The sequence below is a fragment of the Camelus ferus genome, chromosome 21 (assembly GCF_009834535.1).
Source record: "Camelus ferus isolate YT-003-E chromosome 21, BCGSAC_Cfer_1.0, whole genome shotgun sequence".
NCBI classification, from domain to species: domain Eukaryota; kingdom Metazoa; phylum Chordata; class Mammalia; order Artiodactyla; family Camelidae; genus Camelus; species Camelus ferus.
In genome coordinates, this window is record NC_045716.1 from 325,393 (window position 1) to 342,674 (window position 17,282).

Here is a 17,282-nt window from a genome sequence, read left to right on the forward strand (position 1 = left end):
ACAACATTGTAAAATGACTATAACTCAATAAAAAATGTTTAAAAAAAAGAAAGTAGAAACAATGGAAAGAGTAGAAAACTTCACAACACTTAATTATACCAATACACATATTTATGTCGCCCCAGTAAACAGGAAACCTGGATTTTCTCCAGTCTCTATTTGCTTGTTGTGTATCAGTAATCCCCCTTTTTTAGCTTCTTAATTTATGTGAACAAGATATCTTTTACATAAAAACCTGAAAAGCTTCTCAATATTTAGATGATTTCCACTGGAAGGTTGGAACGGCTGGCCCAGCCCCCCCCGCCCCCCATGCCTCCCCCACCTCCGCCTGCTCTAGACCCCACAGCGGCAGTGCCCAGCCCTGCCTGTGTCCTAGAGAGACCAGAAGCTGCCCTGTTATGCCATGCTCAGACCTCGCAGATGCGTCTCACTGAGCTGTGTGCTGCTGCCAGCTCCCACAACGCCCCCAGCACAGCAGGAAAAAACACAGCACTTGAATCCAGCCCAAAGTCACCCAAGACGCACTGGTAGACTGTGCCCTGGCTTGTCTAGGGTAGACTTGGTCTAACAGGGGGAGAGTCACAGACAAGCGCCGTGTCAGAGCAGCGGCATGTTGGAAGCTGAGCCCAGGAGGCCGGCACTCCCTGTGGGCAGAAGTTCAGGTCCCGGGAGCGTGAGGGCCAGGGGAGCCCTCCACCAGGGCACGGAGGTTGAAGACATACCTAACATTACCCACAGTTAAACCGCAGAAGGCAGCGTACATTGTAGTTCTGAACACCCTTAAGCTCATGCATGGACTTAAAACGCCAGTGCTCACCTCAGTTTACCCAGTCACATACTGGGATGAGTTACAATCTGCCACCAATGGAAAACCATCGCATGTAATAAAAACGTTCTCCACATATTATTTAAAATACATTCTGTACCAGAAGAGAGCTAAACGTCCACCAAGGCACTTAGCGTAACTCAACTATTAAAGAAGAAATAAATCAATGTGTTGATGCTAAGCACACAGAAGTGTCTTCATCACTGTCTTGCCATCAAAATAAATAAAATACACTGGGAATGCCAGGATTTCAAAAGAGTGACAGAAGGTGTTGTCTCCCCTAGGCATTACCAAGAGATAGTTGGCAATTATGGTATTTCAACAATTAAGACATAACACTGATAGTTAGATTAAACACTTAAGTGCACAGTAATATAACAGTCACAAAAGAGCTTAGGAAATATTATTAGGTGTATCTATCTACCTAGATGGGATAAAATTAAAGATACTTTTTAAGGAAGCAATTTGGAAGAAAGGGTAAGTACTTCTGCCTGATGCCCAGCATCCGTCTACCAGCTGCAAAAACTACCCACAGCCAGCAATGGCCACACATACGGCACCATCATGAGAACAAATCTGTTTACGCTACCTTGTTTCTGAGCATTTGCAGGTTAAAAAGGCAGGTATTTCTAAAACATGCAAAACTGCTAGGTGAGTGGTGTCCTCGCCTCCTGCTTACAGCCTTGGACTTCACAGAAAAAGAGATGGGGGACCTAGAACTTTCTGCCCCGGGATCCAGAGTGAGTGAGCAGGCACTTGCCAGGTGTCAGGTGAGGCCGGGCTCCTCCAGGCCTCCGGCAGATTGGGGACGAGCAAAGAGTCCATTGTTGTCACATCAGGAGAGGCCACAGTTATGCGTCCAGGCCCACTGGACAGTACTTCATAGGACCATGAATATCTGGGACCTAATCAGTCATATCAGAGGAAAGAAACAAAGTGACCTCACGTTCAGCAATTACAGATGAGCAGTTAGGAGAAGGAGCAAATGTCATGATAAATTCCACCCCTGGCGCTGCAACACACAATTGGGGAAAACCCAAAACTAGGAGATTCTTCCAGAGGAGCAAAGGGTGTGAACCCCACATCGGGCACCCCAACTTTTAAGACCCGCATCTGAGAAATGAGTGCCCAAAACTTCCAGCTTTGAAAACCACTGGGGATATTGCATCTGTAAGACCCCAGGACTGTAGTGAGCTGAGAAACAGCTCTTACAGAGCACATCCACTGGACACGTCTGTCCAAGGGCCCAGGGCAGGGGTGGCCCGTGGTGCTCGGTCTGTAAGTGAAAGACACTCATTTGCATGTATTACAGCATCGGCTGAGGAGCAACCATCTCATACACACATCTCAGAGCCTGCTGGGACACTTGGGGATGGGGGCTGGGGGCACAGCAGCTTTGTGCTCTCCCTCTGCCTTGCTCTAGACAACAGGTGCTGTCTGGTTTTTTTCTATTTCTGTTGGGGACCACCTTCACACGGCACTCCCGCCTTGCTGCAGGCAGCAGGCAGCTCATTTGTGTGCCGCCTCCACCACGCTCCAGAGCACCAGTGTCCACCAGAGGGAAGCTTTTAGAGGCATCTGGGGCCCTATTTCTGCAGCTACAGCTCAGGGAAGCCCTTGACCACCCGGCTCTGGAGACAAGGCGGGGCTTGCATTCCTGGGTCTCAGTCAGAGAGACACTGCCCCCAGGGCATTGCCCAGACAGCAGACTAAAAGACGCCCCAGTCTTTCTCTGAAAGAGGCCTATTTGCTGGTCCAGGAGCTTCGGCCTGAGGGAGAGGCTTCAAGTTTGGCAGACACTTAAGGGTCTGCAGAGCTGTTCTCAGGGAATGGTGGTCAATGGACGCCATATCGGCATTCTCCCTCTGCCTCACAACAGCTAGCCAGCATCTCCCGGAAACAAGCTCACACACTTTCCTGGGGCCTTGAGTTTTGTGGCTGCTGCTGGGAAGACGCCTCCAGCTCAGAGGAACTGGTGGCCAGCAGAGCGTGTGCAGACAGTCCCACAGGACTTGACACATCTGCATTCTTCAAATGCTGCTGCCTGGGGGTCAGATGTCTAAGCAGCCTAAGTGTGGGTCCTGGCTGAGACTCTCCCTTTCGGACACTGGCAGGTCTTGGCACACTCTCAGCTGTTGAGAACTATTAAAAATAGAGCAGGCTATTTGAACAATCAGAGATTTGAGAGAAAACCGAGAGCTCGGGCAGGGTTGAAGAGGAAGTTTCATCTCCTATGAAAGGCCAACGCTTCAAGACTAGGAGGAGATTTTAATTTATCTTGAAACAAAACAGTATGTGAGTTTACAAATTTTAAATAATAATTTATTTTACCTCGGAAAAAAATGATCAAAAAGAAATCTAACATGCTATATTGTTCACCACAATAGGACACCCCCTTCTCACTCTACTATCAGAAATATTATGATTGAAATAATTATATTCTCTTTTTTCTATTAAAATGATCTTATAAATTTACAATGCTATTATTAGTTTCCAAGACTCAGAAGCAAAGATGTTAGAAATTTATGAAAAATATACTTTGAAGGTTTAACTATTTGAATTTGCTTTATAATTCTCTAGCTCTATACATTTTGAATACTTATTAAGTTTTAAGTCCCTGTAGCTCAATATAGTGAAGATTAGCTGAAACTTTTAAAAATTTTTGAAAGTTTTCAAAAGTCACATGGCTCAAGAAGAATGAAAGAAGTTTAAGTTCTATGTCTGGGTTGATGCAGGGCACAAACAGACTATGTGGAAAATGTGGAGTTACAGACAAGTCCATCCTGAGTAAAGATCCCCGAGAATTAACCAAAATTCCAGGGACAACTCCAGATTTTTAAGGGCTACGAATGAAATTCAAGTAGAGATCTTAAAGGGATCCACTGTTATCTGGGTTCCAGGTGGAATTAAAAGAAAACTGGCTAACGCCTGCCTCAGGGTGAGAAGGCGGCGTTGGCTGGCTCAGAAGGACGGATGAGCGGAGCTGCCGGGCTGGGTGGTTGGGGTGTGGTCCAGCTCCCTCCCCAGCTCAGGAGCCCTTTGTGACCAGACCACAACTGTGATGCGGGCCTAGGACTTTAGTCCCCACGTACACCCCTGTGCTCAGTTGCCTAAGGGCAGCAGTGTCGTTCAGACGATGGAGAATTATCTCTTTTCTCTGAAAAGCACTTTGGACACGTGGCTGGGCTCCAGCTGCACGTTTCGGGTGCCTGACATCATCTTGGGCGCCCTGTGCGGACTGGGGCTCTTCTTCCTAATAACCTCCTGCTTCCAGGTTGGTCCACCCGCACCACCTCCTAGGAAGCATGGAAGCTTCAGGAAGGTAAGGAACGCTTGGCTCGGCCCCAAAAGCACATGACTATCTTTCTTTTTTCCTCCTATTATTTCCACTTTTGTGATCAAGGAGAGAGCCTCCTGAGATGGGAAAGACTAGGACATCTATTCTCAGGGAAGAACAGAACAGCAGCCCTCAGGGACAAGCCGGGCTGGGCAGGGGCTGGACTGGGCGCCAGGATTTCCAGCCAGAGAGCTCAGGCCAGTCGTCCAGGGAGGGTAGAGGGCTCCAGGGCAAGTCCCAAATGCAGTGACCAGTGGCCGAGGACTGGATACAGGGAGTTCAGCCTCAGCCAGAGGTCAGGACCCTGAGCCCCGGCTCACCAGCCGTGAACAGGTGTCTGGGACAAGACTTTCCCCGGTCAGGGCTGATCTGAGGGCAGTGCTGAGGCCCCCAGAGGCTCCGACTGGGGCTGCAGGGGGGCCCTGGCCTCGGGAAGCAGGGCCCACATGACGGAGCCCAGTTGCACCTGCAGGTCTGCGAGTGTGTGCTTCCTGAGCAGAGGAACTCTGACAGAAGAAATCCGGGGTGGGTCTCGCGTCAAAAATCCTTCATGTTCTCCGATGAAGGAAAACCGAAAAGACTTTTATCCACTTTAAAAAAGAGGGAAAGGGAAGAAAACCCACAGAGCCCCGTTAGATGCAGAAAGCTGTGCTGTGCGTGGACACGGGAGTCTGACTCCTGCCGGGAGAGGGCAGAGTGAGAGCCGGGCCCCAGCCCCTTGTTCTCCCTTGCCTCTCAGCATCCACCGAAGGGCAGGGGCAGGAGTCGGAAGAAAAATGGAGCTTTGGAAGGTAAGCTCCGTTCAGCCCCATGTGCCCGAGAGTCAGCCCCCACCCCCCACCCCCAGCTCCACGGTCTCCAAGGACGAGGATGCCAGTGGTAGAGTTTGTCCCTCAGAAACCGAACCCTCAGGGCGGCTTCTGGGAAGGAGAGCAGAACCCAGATACTTTCCAGATTCCATGCTCAGAACGAAGCTGTGAGGGGCCTGGGAAAGGGTGTGGGCGGCGGGCGTGCGGGCTGCAGGGGACCAGCGGTGCCTGGGCTGGGAGGTGGGACCTCCAGGTGTAACTGTGCTGTTTAACTTTGCTCAGATTCCTCCGTGAGGTGACCCCTGCCCTTTAGCCCCCACAGGGGGTTGTCAGGGCCGTGGGGGGGATGGATGTGGAAGCTCTTTGTAAATGACAAACCCATTCGTGAGCTTTCTCCATCACTGTCAGGGACCAGGCAGCCTTGGGTGCTGGTGCTTGGGCTCCAGCCTCCCAGTGATGTCCCCTAGAGAGGGACACGGCTCTCGGCCTCCTGCGAGGCCCCTAGGCTCCCACCTTGACTCCATGACCCAGTCTCCTGATTTCCAGCTTGCAGTGTCTGTCATGAAGAGCTGGAAGAGATTCAGGACCTGGTTTTACTTCTGCAAAGGTAACTTCCCCTTCTCTCCCAGGTTCTCCTTCCTCCCAGAACCTATGGGGTGACCCCAGGGCTGCAGGCAGCTTGGGGCTGACCTGGTGGGGGGAGCCCTGGGGATGGGGGATGGCTGAAGCCCTGGGGGTAGGGAAGGACAGCAGGAGCATTGTGAAGTCAGCGCCAGGACTGGGCCGCAAATGCCCACCCCTACCTGGTCTGCCCAGCCGTCCTGGCCCTGCCAGCTCCTGGCTGCAGCCTGTGCCTCCTGTCTCCTGCAGCCACCTGGGGAGGTTCCTTGACAAGGGCGGCTTTCAACATCTCTACGGCCAAGAGCCCCCTGACAAGGTGTGCAAAGCAGAGCCTGCTGGAGCCCAGCAGCCGTGCAGGGAAGAGGCCGTTTCCACCATGTTCCCAGCTCCTCTCACCAAGCACCTTCCACCTCTGGCCTCCACCCTTTTGCCAGACTCAGTGATCGCGCCAGTTTCCATTCATTTGGACTTACCCTCAAGTTCTTGTCCGTCATCGGAGCCTTTCCTTTCCCTGGACAGCCTTTCGTCCCGGCCGCTTGCTCCTTCCCCTTCGCCCCCATCTCCTCCTGATGCCAGGGCCTGCTCGCCCCCTCTGACAGCCCCCTCTGCCCCACTGCCGCCAGACTCCACTCCAAGACCTCAGCGTGACCCACTGGCACCCCCACGGGGCACCACCCCACGCAGCTCGTCTCCACGCATCACGTGGGCACCAGCCATCTCAGGCCTCGACGGCTCCAGCTGTCCCATTCCAGAGCTGCCTTGGTGGCAGGTGGCTTCCAAAGCCTGGAGGCTCTCCACCTTGACATGCTCTGAGTCCCAGCAAGGGTGCCTGTCCTGTCACCCACCAGAGGCCCCATTCTGGGAAGACCCCACAAGCAGACAGGTAAAGGCTTGTGGCCTGCCCTTTGTCACCCCAGATGTCCAGAAGCTGCTGGAGATACTAATCACCAAGAGGGCAGGACTGAAGGTTCGGAAGGAGAAGGGAAAGGAGCAGGGACCAGGCTACCACCTGGATTCATCGGTGAATACGTTCAAGTTCCTGGACCCCAGGCATCGCCAACACTTCTGGAGCATAAAAGGCCAACCAGCAGGGCTGCTTGGTTCTGAGAAGTCCCCATATCTCCACACTCAGGGGGACCAGCTACAGCAGACATGCAGCCAGCCCTTCTGGGGTCTCCCCTTTCTGCACAGTGAGTCTCTGGTGGCTCCTGTCACAGTTGCTGATTCCTCTCCAAAGTTACCCTCTGTCGTATTCAATGAACCCTCTAATGCCAAACCACTCCAAAATCAAGCTAAAGTCACTTCACATCTCTCACTGGCTCAGCCTTTGCCCTACCCTCCAGCCCAGGCCCAACCACAACCCTTGACCCCAACCAGGCCCCAATGTCAGCCCCCACCTCTGGCTCAGGTGGAGACCCAGGCCCGACCCCACCTCTTGACCCCAACCAGGCCCGATTTCCAACCCCCACCTCCGGCTCAGTTTGAGATGGCCCACTGCACACCCTCTTTCCCAATCCTACCACCTTCTTCTCAGCCCCAGGCTAGGTACTGTGACGTAGCTTGCCCTGCAGTCCCAAATAAGGCACAACCTTTCATCTCAACTGCAGTGCAAAATCTGGAAAGTCACTTTTTGAAAAAGCAACTAGAAAGGGAGAAGAATCTACCCTCTGGGGTTAGAAAGTCCCAGCGAGTCTCTAGCCAAGCCCCTCCCTGCCTTCCCCAAGGCAGCAGGGCCTCCCAGGCCCACAGCACCGTCTCCGTCCCTCCTGGGGATTTCATCAGCCCTGGGGTTCGGAAGAAATTGGAGCAACACCTCCAGCAAAAGTTCATGCCACAACAGAGCAGACTGCCCTTCAAAAGCCAAGTGTCTCAGAAACTGATGGAGCCTCAGGGCACATTCCCAGGGCCTTGCCAGGCACAGGCACGATGGGGCCCTCAAAGCCCTCTGCGTTTATAGGCCAGGGGAGCTGGGATGCACAGAAGATGGGGTCCAGGTGCCCCGCAAGGGCCCCACCAGGGAAGGGCCTGTACAATGATGTAGGCCATAGTGTGGGAAGGATCCTAAGAGATATATATGTGACCTCAGCCAGCCACTCACCGAAGGCTCCAAGCATGAAGACTGAGTTAAAAAGTCACTTGAGCATGAAGACTGAGTCAAACAGAGACTTGAGCCTAGGCAGGAAGCATCCAGAAAATGTCTTGGGAGTCCTTTTGGGCAGGATGGCAGAGCAGACCCACAAGGGTCACATCCATATGAATGTACATTGTTCAAGGCCTGCCGCCAACCCTGTCTTAGACCTTCCTGAAAAGTCAAATTCTCATAAGGGAGCAGGAAGTTCAGGACCCCCCCAGGATTGGGAACCCTGCATGAACACCTCCTGTGAGTCTCTGGTCCTTAGTCCGTGCGTTCAGCAGGTGCTGAAGCACATATTATCAGGTTTCGGGGGAAGCACAGTTGGAGTTTACTACGCAAGGCCCTCAAGTTCCTAAGTCTCTTTAAGTTGAAAAAAGCTCACCCCATGGCCGTCCCCAGCTCCATCGTGGAAGTCACCTGTGAATCTGGGGACCATGCAAAACCCCAGCTAACTGAGGTCTTGGAAAAGCCGCCTCAGCCCCAACCGGAAGAGAGCGTCAGAACCGCAGAGTCAGCTTCCACGCTGCTGAGTCCCCTCTTGCCCCCTCATGTCCCTGTGAGAAACTCCCAGGGGGCCTGGGAGGGAGCCCGCCTGGCGATGTCCGTGAGCCCCCTGAGGCCTCTCTGATTGGACAGGGGGACAAGTCACCTTCTCAGGCTGTCACATACAAGTTTATAGGCAGAATCTGGCACAATGAGTCTGTCATGGGGGCTGAGAAAGGCAGCCTGCAACAGCCCAGTCCGAGTCCATCAGTGGCCAGGGATGAGCCAAGGGAAGAGACTGGGGGACGGGCCTCATCAGACTCCTGCAGTGGCATAACAGTAGTGGACCTGGACGCATGGCCCCTGGTCTTCCAAGTCCCAAGACACGGACCCTGCTTGGAAAAGTATTTTGGACCCTGGTATGATGATTAGGTCCCAAACCATGAATGTGGATCAGAAGGGTTCCTGGTCTCCAAGGTCCATAAAAAGCCTCTCATCAAGTGCACAGTCCGTGGACCTAACTCCAGAAGATGTATACTTGGACGCACAGCTTCGGAAGCTTGAGGGCCAAAGGTTCGCAAAACCAGAGCAACAGCACATGAGGGTGCTCCTTCAGGACTATGAAACTGGGGTTCTCCTGCAAGACTGTGCCACCAGCACCCTTCTTCAAGACTGTCACTCAGATATGTCCCTTGCCGCAGACTTCTTGGCTGCTGAGGCATCTCTGTCTCATTCCCAGACCTTGTCCAGTGGGGATATGTCAGTTTCCCAGGTGCTCTATGACCTGAGCTCCAGTGGAGGGAGCAGTTGGGGACCGCAGGAGCCCTGGGGACAGCAGGCCCCATCAAAGAGCCAGAGGAAGAAGTCTGGGCCCACTGATGCGTGAGAGAATGATAGGAGGCCCAGGCCAGGACAGCACAAAAAAGGGCTGGCAGAGCGCAAGGCCCACCAGGCCCGGGGGCTGAGCCATCCCAGCCGGAAAAAGGAATCAGCAGACTCCCAAAGAAGCGAGGCCCGCCAGCTGAGGAAGGGACAGGCTCCGTCGGAAATCTCCTTCAGGAAATACATGAAGCTCCTTCTCCAGTGGGTTTTCCCCAGTAAAGACAAAGGACCCAAAGACCCCCTGCAAAAAGGCAAGCCTGCTTCAGCCACTGCGCAGAGCCCAGACCCTGCCCAAAGCCGATCGTTTACAGACAGCACGGTCGCCGAGGCGGAGGCTCTCATGACGGCTGTGGGGCAGATCCTCGAGGAGAAACTGGCCCTTCACCCTGGACACGGGCCTTATGCCTCAGAGTTAAATTGGCACGAAGGAGACCCCCAGGCCCCAGTGGGTCAGCATTACTGCTACCAGCGGGTTGTCTCCTACCAAGAGCACAGGAGAGTGATGAGTGGGAAACCCTGCGATCCCCGAGCTCCCCCCAAGGGCCACAGCTGTCACGGCAGGAATAGGTGGGCCAGTCGCAGCCACAGAGACGGCAAGTGGGCCTTCCTGCCTGGGGAGCCCGGGCCCCCAGGCAGACGCTGCCAGCACGGGCTGGGAACGGCAGGCCTCCCCGGCCACCCCGCCCACTGTCCGAGGCACTGTCTCCTTCGGAACCACGCCTCTCCTGCGCCGTCGGGGTACGCTCCCTACGTCCTTCCTGGGAGGGCGACTCTTCTCCAGGGAACAACGTACACCGTGCAGAGCTTTTTTCTCTCAGGTTAGCACATCCCCTTTGTGCTAATGGCTTCTTCCTACCACAATTTTTATTGTTTCCCCCAAACATATGTGTTTTTCCCATGAGAGGTGTGGCGTGCGTCTGTGTCCTGCTGGGGAGAAGTGTCCAGGCACTTGGCTTCCAGAAGGGATGACAGGGCCATGGAGGGAGGCTGACCCCAGCGTGGAATTCTCACCCTCGCCCCAATTCCCTCATTGCTCCTTAAAGTCCCACAACTAGCAGCGTTACAGAAACAAATGGAAGCATTCAGGGCCTGTCAAGGAGAACAAAGCCTAAAGACTTCCCCTCTCCGAGGATCTGGCTCAGCCTTACTCCCCCGCAGGCTCTCTACCTTGAACTTGTGCAGCTCAAGGGGAGGGGTTTGCAGAGGCTGAAATTCCCCTCAGTCTCCAGAAAGTGTCAGAGACAAGTTCACGTGGCAGATTAAGGAAGGGAGTCAGGGGCAGCACTGGCCCCGCGTCCAGAGCTGGGAGAAACCTTGCCCCCCCCACCCCCGCCATGTCTTGCTGGGAAGAGGTGACACCTGCCCTGAGCCCTCCCCACCCTGAAGCTGGGTTGAGGTGGGCCGGGAGCGGCCCCTCCCTCTGCCTTTCTCGGGATCTGGAGCAGCGGTGAGCATGGGGAGCGCGGCTCCCCCAGCTCTGGGCGTGCGCAGTGGGTGCCCCGAGACCTCCGAGGGCCTGTCCAGACTGCCCCAGAGGAGGGACCAGCCCTGCCCACAGCGCCCACCTCCCCTCCCAGGCTGTGACTCTGTGCAGTCACCTCACCGCCTGATGGTGGGACACTGGGCACCGGGGGGGTGGGTGTGGAGGGGGCGGAGGCAGGTGGCGCAGGGTGCTTGTAAATGCTGCAGTGACCAAGGAGCCCCCGGCGTCCCACCACCATCTACAGGCCCAGAGGGGAGAAGATGGGGCTGGGGGGCTCACCCCAGAGTGTCCACCCTCCTTCAGCTCCCCGAGCCCAGACAGAGGGCAGCCACCTGCAGCTTCTACTCTGAGGGCCAGGTTCACAGAGGCAGCAAAGCCTCAAGCAGGAAGGTTCTCTTCTCCACAGAGTGTGTAAAAAGCTCTCACAGGATGGGGAGCTCGGGACAGACTGGCAGTCCACAGCCTTTACTTACACACAGGGCCCAGGGAGGCTCCCAGGGGACAGACAGGACTTAAAAGACCCGGAGACTGTCCCGGGATCCTAGCAAGTCTCACGTGGCTCTCAGCTTTGCTTACCCCAGAGCCCAGAGTGGGAAGAGGCTAGCAAACAGGACCTGTCACACAGCGGGCGGAAGTGACCTGTGGGGACTGGTGTGCCGTCCACCTTTCCTCCCCGGCCCGGCCACACGGGAAGCTGGGAGATGGGGAGCAGTGCTCTAGAGTGATGGATGCTTCATATCAGTCACTCCCGCGATGGACAGCCCTGCTCCAGGAGGGGCCCCTCATCCAGGTGACAGCACGGATGGCCTTGCCTCCACACCAGTCAAGAACCCAACTCATGGGACCAAGACCCAGAGGGGAGGGGGGAGGAGGCACAGGACTGTGGTTTCTCCCTGGAGCCAGGTCCTGCCTCGAGCCCCATCCTGCAGGGTGGACGCAGGACCTGTGGGAAGGGCTGGGACCCAGGCCAACAGAGGGCCCTCGGGAGCTCAGGGGAGGGTGGCACAAAATGGGGACCCTGAGCCTGGCTGCCACTGCATCCTCTCCAGGGCTAATGACAGGTGAGTCCTGGGGTGGGGGTACCCCAAGGCTCCTGTGGGGAGAAGCCACATGGAAGGGGACACTGTTAGAACAGCAAGAAGCAGGAATGGGCAAGTCCCTCTGCCCTTGTCCTGCGTAAAGTGCAGTAAGGCCAGCAATGGAGGCCGCCCACTAGGAGTTCCCACACAGAGACCTCCGACAGAGACCCACACGGAGACACCCCAGCCAGAGAGCTCTGACAGAGCACCCCACAGAGACCCTCCTCAGATACCCTGCACACAGGCCTCACAGGCAGGCTTTAGGATCTGAGTCGCCACCCATTGTCAGCCTTCCTGGTGGATCTGATGCCACTTATTAACAAATGGGCAGCACAGGGGGAGGACCAGGGGCTGCCTCCCCTCCCCAAGTACTCCCAGACACCCAGACCTTGTCAGTGTTGCCCCAAATGGTGGTCTCTGCTTGGAGAAGTACTCATGAATTTTGGTCCTTTTGTAACGTCGCTGCCTCTGAACAGGGGAATTACACACACCACGTGTAGCCCTGCAAATTTCTTTCCTCCATGGGTTGTTGTTAGCTTGAGCTCTGACCCCTAGCTTAGAGAATCACAGATTTTCAATGTGAATAAAATGCTGCCAACCTTCAATGAGAGAAAATACTTTATTTATCCAGTCTCAGTCATCTTCCAGGCCAATGGTGTCATTGTCAGATTTCTAAAAAATTTCACTGGGGACAAGGTCTGAACTCCAGAGGGTGGGTTTCTTTATTTTGGAAGCAAGGTAAAAGCCTGCAGCCAATGGGCTCCAGGAGTAAAATAAACCAACAGAAAGGCCGGTGGCGTCTCACTCACCCGCCAGGGGCCACGCCACTGGAACATTATTTTGTACATAACACCTTGTGTCAGGTTTGTGGGCTTGTTTTACTTTTAAATGAAACAGGCTAACAATCATGTGAAGTTATTTTTCACAAATGAGTCCTATATCTGACAGTATTCAATTTTTTTGTCCTCTGGCAAAATTATACTTAATTTTTTTTTTCTTAAAATGCGGTAATGCCCTCCATTGGTATTATACCTTTTTCCAAGATGTGATGGAGTCCTAATGTTCAGCCAACTGAAATGATAGACTATTTAGGAGGATTCATTTTTTAAATAATTATTTTAAAACAGACATTTTCCAAGACTCAAACAACAGGGCTCCATTTCATATTCATTATAAGGCTGAAAAAAGGACCAAAGGGTATATTTCAGTGATGCTACGTACATTTCTTGTTGCTCATAAGCAACTAGTTTTCCTTGTCTTGTTAAAATCGACTGCAACATTAGTTGTCAAGCTTGTGTCATTGGTGGAGCCTCTCAGGTTACCCATCAGAATGAAAGGGTTGCAGTCCCTCCACTAAGAGAATTGTATTGTCAATTTCAATTTAAAAATTCCCTTTTTCTATTCTTCATAATTTACAAATTTATAACTAATTTTCTACTTTACTCCCTCACAATATCATTGAATCACAAAATGATGGAAAATGGTCCAGGATGTACCCATCTTTTTTGTTTGTTTGTTTGTTTTTGTTTTTTGTAGTGCAACTTATGCAGGTAAGTTTCATGATCATCAAAAAATGGGGCCAATGAGGAAAAACTTTATACAAGAAATGCTTTATTAAGAGTAGTATATCCTTTTCAAGTCAACTATTTTAACAGAATTAGAACAGTATTCAACTGAGGGATTATTATCCAGTCTTTTGAATTAAAGTTGTACGGGGTGGCCATGAAGTCCGAAAACATAGACAAACACCATAATAAATAGTTTATTTTTATGGCATGTGAATGTGTTGTCCCTCACTAGCAATTTATAGCTCAATAAGCTGTGAAAAACTGCAATGAGCAATGTGCATTAAAGCACCATTCCCATCAGCCATTGCACATGTCTCTGTCATACGTTCCCTCCAACGATCTGTGTGTCCAATTTCCATGGCATAATCTTGCACCTTTACCCTAAATGAAACAATCAAGGGGGTTCAACTTATGAAAAAAAACATTGTCAATATTTCCAGACTTTATGGCCACCTGTATTTTATTTTTACCACGATTCACATACAGCAAGTCTTATAAACATTTTACCATTAATATATACCAAACAGAAATGAATCCCAAAAAACAAGCTAACAGAGAAAATTAAGAAAAACAAGTCCTTTGTCTTTGACATGTTTCTCATGAGAACATTTTGCTGGAAATAAACTGATTTTTAATCTACAGATAAAAGGCTGTCTGCATGATATTCAGGATGTATTATGTTTGGGTTTGAAACTGACTTATATTTAAAACAGTTCTCACACTGATTATAATAAGCCAAGTATTCTAGAACAAAATGTGGAGGGTGGCAATGATGTGATGATTTATGAATACTCCAAGGGGCAAAGCTTTTTTCCAAGTGGACAGAAAAAAAAAAAGATGGGGAGGAGGTGGAGAAAAAGTCAGTCTACAATATTAACCTGCAAAAGCTGTTCCCTTTGATAGGTTACAATCCTGTTTTCAGTTTCGTACACTTTATAATGAACTCCCACAGGCAGTGTTCTGGAAGCGTTCCCAAATATATACAGCTACACTCTCTGCCATGCTGACACCACGGACTCAGTAGGGAGCATCCAGACCCGGATGTTCCAGAAGGTCCACAATGACGCTAGCACCTCTGAGGTCGATCAGGTTCATAATTATTCATGGAACAGGATCAGTCTTTATGATTGTGCCTCTGCCTCTGGCCAAGTGAACGGCTGCATTTCCCAAACAGGTACACGATCTGGTTACTCAGGTTCGCTGGGATGCCCTCCTCTCCACCTGTGGCAACTTTACCCTCAATGAAACAGTCAAGGGGGTTCAATTTATTTTTAAAAAATATTGTCAGTATTTCCAGACTTTATGGCCACCCATATTTTATTTTTACCAAGATTCACATATGGCAGATCTTATAAACATTTTACCATTAATATATATCAAACAGGAATGGATACCAAAAAAAAAGCTAATGGAGAAAATAACAAAAACAATTCCTTTGTTGATGCTGCAAATGACATTATTTTATTCTTTTTTATGGCCGCATAATATTCCATTGTATAAATATACTAAAACTTCTTTATCCAGTCATCTGTCAGTGGACATTTAGGTTGTTTCCATGTCTTGTTTATTGTAAGTAGTGCTGCTATGAACATTGGGGTGCATATATCTTTTCAAATTAGAGTTCCCTTTGGATATGTGCCCAGGAGTGAAAGGGAAATGAGTTAAGATAGTAAAACATCACATAACTAGTACTGAATCGTTTTGCTATTATCATTTGTATTATATTTGCCAAGTTAGTTTCCATCTGTTAAAGTACACACAATTAGTTACTTCTTACAAAATTCAGACGTAAAATTTTGCAGCACAAAACCTAGTGTTTTAGATGTGTTAAAAATTTTAAATCCTCTCTAAGAAAATAAACTGAATATTCTCTCAAGTGATTTTCCAATCATTTTTTGCCACATAGTATTTAGCAGGTTTCTACTAATTTCTTTTGATTTTAGAAGACTTTCTGCAATTCCAAAGCCATTGCGTCTTTTTACGTTGAACAAGCTAGACTCACTGGGTGCTTTGACACCAACACTGTTTTCTCTGCCTGCCTCTTCACACGTGCTTCTTGGTGAAATCTGCGGGTCCTCTGGTTACCTCCAGTAGCAAGAGGAAGCCTGATTTTGGCAATTAAATCCCACAGTCCAGGGTAATGGTCAAAATCCCCCGTTGCATTTCCCTCTTTCTTCCCCCCTTTTTGTTAATGGAGGTTCTGGGGGTTGAACCCAGGACCTCCTGCATGCTAAGCCAGTGCTCTGCCACTGAGCTGTTCTCCCCACCCCCTATGCTTTGTTTCAATGCAGAGCTTCTGTGACCCCGGAGAACAGCCCACCTTAGCCATTGATGGGAATGCTGCTGTGTGGGGCCGATGGAGAGCACATGAACTTCGTCTGCACTTGGCGCTGCTCCCTCTTCTTCCCAGCCCTGGTCCACGGGGCTCTTCTGCTTCCCAGGTTACTGATCTTGAGTTCTGACCTCTCTTAGCCCAGCAAGCGGAAGGTGGGAAGGAAGGAAGAATAAAACAGCAAGAAAGGCTCGTGTCACCTGCCCAGCACTGCTGCAAACCCACTATGGTGCCGCACGGACTTGGCAGGGGTTCCCAGGGGGCTTTCTCTTGTGGGCATTTTATGCCATTTCCAGGGGCCTCGCCCTCACAGAGCCTTGTTGCGGGAGGGGGAGCACCTTCTCTGGTTGGTCCCCACAGCGCCCCATCACTTGGCAGTCCTCATGCTGCTGCCATCCCTTCCCCTGTCATGGCAGGCCTCTCAAGCTGGGCCACATTGGAACAGCGTGGCACCCCTTCAGCCCTGAGGCTGGGAGAGCACGTACTCCTGACGTTTCAGCCAGCCCTTACCCCATGTCTCCAGGATGGTCCTACAGTCATGCCCTGCTCCCCTGGCTTTAGGCATTTTACTCTGAGAACCTGCCTGCGTCCCCAGAGTTGGTTCCTGGGCACTCCCTGTTGGGGGTGCACTCACAGAACCCTGAAAACCCTCTCTAAAAATCCTAGCCCATGTCCACCTCCCTGGGCCTTCCCCACGTTCCTAGAAGGCAGCTGCGCTGCAGTCATGGGAGGTGCATCTTCTATTGGCCCCTCCTTTCCAGGCACTGCTGGGGTCGCGGCGGGCTTGGTTTTCTCATCAGGAAACCCTCAACTCCTAGGGTTGGTGTTAGGCCTTTGAGCTGCTGTAAAGGTATCTGAATTTATAAGATTTTCCTTTTAATCTTCAACCAACTTTGGTACCAACTTCTAGCAGTTCATTGGAAAGAGCATTTCTCATCCCCAGGAAAAAGAATTCAGATGTAAGCTTATACATTTTTATATAATTCGGAAATTAAAGAACTTAGGGTTGGCTATTATTTATTTATGTAATATTGGCATTTAAACCTAGAAAGATATTTACCACTTTTTCTTCCTTTTTTCCAGTTTCAAAAACCAGAATATATGTTAAGAATTAATTGGGAAAATGCCAGTATCTAGGGGGGATTTTACTTGTGTGTTTATTTCTATGTCAAATTTTCTATTTTCACATCACTAAGAAGAGGGACTTCTTTGGGAGGGGAGAGTCAGCCTTAAGGACATACCAGGTTGAAGCACTTAGACATCAGGGTCCCCTGACCTTTTCAAGGTGCTTCTCATGGGTCAGTGAAAGGTCCTAAAAGCTCAGGAACAGAAACAAGTTGAGAATTAAAAGCCAGATCACTGAAGGGAAGACCCAGTGCCAAGTTTCTGGCAGTCTCCTGCACCTCTGATAAGCGGGAACAGCTTCTGTGCAGAGAACACGGCTCTGGCTTCCTCAGACAATCCAGCAGGACAGGGCAACCCCAGAATTGAGGCTGGCCCCCTCCACAGGCCTTCTCACCGAGATGCTTTAACACAAGGGTGACAGATCTCCCAGAGCAGAGTGACAGTGGTGGCTGTTGCCACTGCTGTGGTGCTTAGCTGTGTTTTCCTTCAGATAATAAATACGATCAAGTTTAGTTGCACAATGGGGGGAGGGATAAATTAGGAGTTTGGGGTTGGCAGATACAAACTACTATATATAAAATAGATAAATAATAAAGTCCTAAT